The sequence below is a fragment of the Limulus polyphemus genome, unplaced genomic scaffold, assembly GCF_000517525.1.
Source record: "Limulus polyphemus unplaced genomic scaffold, Limulus_polyphemus-2.1.2 Scaffold8111, whole genome shotgun sequence".
Lineage (NCBI taxonomy): Eukaryota > Metazoa > Arthropoda > Merostomata > Xiphosura > Limulidae > Limulus > Limulus polyphemus.
In genome coordinates, this window is record NW_013673721.1 from 1865 (window position 1) to 4019 (window position 2155).

At 31.4% G+C, this 2155-nt stretch overlaps 1 protein-coding gene across 1 annotated transcript in view; it reads left to right on the forward strand.

The window, feature by feature from the left end:
- Positions 1 to 621: 621 nt before the first annotated feature.
- LOC106475119 (14 kDa phosphohistidine phosphatase-like) overlaps positions 622 to 2155 on the forward strand; it is an 8864-nt gene continuing 7330 nt past the window's right edge. Inside the window, exon 1 of the mRNA XM_022379324.1 lies at positions 622 to 746. The gene's annotated coding sequence lies outside the window, so the exon portion shown is untranslated. The remainder of the gene's footprint in view (positions 747 to 2155) is intronic.

Sequence of the window (2155 nt, forward strand, 5' to 3'; positions counted from 1 at the left end):
GTGCGGACCATTTTCATTTATATAGTGCTCTAGTAAACACAAATTAGTTAGCATAAATCATTTAAATGACGAAAAATTAGGTGTCTATTTACTTGTGACCACTCAGTGTATACAAAGCAGATAAAACTTTTAAAATATACCTTAATACGTTTTTACACTAATTTGAAAAAGAACTCCATGGGTTATCTTGCACTTTGATTTTGAAAATTACAAATTTGAGAAATTACAAAGAGAAACGTGTAGATTTTTAATGTTTAGTAATAATACTAACACATGAAATAGGTTGAATCGTATAACTTTTTACTACACCGATAACACGTTACATCATCTTAGCATTATATAGTGATATAAGCCAGTAAAAGTTAATTGTTTTAAAATAATAAAAATATTTGTTTGTTTGTGTGTAGTTAAGCATAAAGTTATAGAATGGGCTATCTGTGTTCTACCCACCACTGGTATCGAAACCCGGTTTCTAGCAAGAAGAAAAATAAAATAACCCTAATCCTTTTTTCACCAGAGTTTACACTTTCTTAAAACTCTGTTATTTAACGGAAATGCTTCATTCTTAATCGTTCATCGGGTTTTAGTGAACGACCCCTCACATTGAATATGGTAAGTGAGATGGTATTCTGTTATAGTTCCTAAACTTCATTATAACATGTAGCTAGTGTTACTATTATAGTTATACATACTCGTGGGACTGAAACAGATACAAAAGCTGTTGCTGTGAAAATTCAGTATACTGTGTAAGTAATGCTCAGGAAAGTGATGATGTTATTAATAATTATAACATTGATGATATACGTACTGGATTTATACAGACAAACGCAGACAACAATTTGTGAAAACTGGCATTCTCATTTCAACTTTAAAGTTGAATGGAGCCAAAGGCTAAAGCGTTAGTCGTAGTATAAAGTTTATTTACTGCCATTGTCAAACAGTTTAATCCTGGTTAACATAGTTAATAACAAACAAAAAAGCGCTTAGTCTAGTTTACTCACTTTAGTAAAAGTTTGAGAAAAAAAAAGTTGCATAGCCCTAGAAGTAGAATTCGTACACACTGTCAACATGAGGGCTGAGGAAAGCGTTCGAACTTGTATTTGTAATCAACTTCTGTTATTTCTAATATTTATATTGATGATAAATTATATGCTAAAAGTAAAAGTTGTATTTGTATGAAAAGAAAAACCATTATATCTTTCTTCCAATCCCAGTATAACAAAACTTGAAATATATAAATCGTTTTAAAAGTAAAAGATCAAGAAGTTGCTTTAAAGTTGGAAACCAATTTTTAGTTATCTTTTTTTTAAGGAGGGGGGGAGGATTTCGTATTAAGAATTAAGCTTTGAATTTAATATAAACCTCACTTAGTTTTTGTGGTACATGTTTAGGCTAATGATATAAGGAAAGATGAATCTGAGGAGCTTAATGATAAGTATAAAACATTGATAAGGGCATTTATTTTAAGGAAAGGGGTCTTGGTTTGATTTTTTCGGGGATATTGCCAAGAATAAATTGTAGAGATGAGATACTAAGTAGGTCACTAGGATTGATTACCAGGCTTAAATCAATATGTAGGGATGAAGAAATAGGCTGGTTGGATTTGTGGTATAATTTTATCTGGAAAGTTAATGTTTTTGGAATGGATGGCTTACACTTAAACAAGGCAGGTTGCATTATCTTATTGTTAGCAAGGGCTATTAACTCAGCTGTAGTGGTTGATTTAAACTAGGGCTAGACAGAGGTGAGAGCCATGATAATAATAAAACAGGAAATATAATTGACAGGAAAATGTACAACAGGCATAAAACATGAACATATTTTAAAATCTATGATTAATTGTTACTATTGTAATGGTAGGATAATTAGATTTAGAAATAAGATTGATGAGCTCAAAGTAGTTGTGGAAACTAAGGATTTTGATATTATAGGTATCATTGAGACTTGGTTGAATTTGAGCAATTTTGATGAGAGATTATTTACTAGAGACAGAGTATTGAAAAAGGGGGAGGAGTAGGTTTGTATGTGACAAGTGAATTGCATCCTGTTGAGTTAGAGCATGTTAAAGAAATAACACTGAGGTTGAGTCACTTTAAGAAAATAATATTTTGGGACAACATGGGACTTGTTGGTCCATCTCTGCTGTTTCAACCTC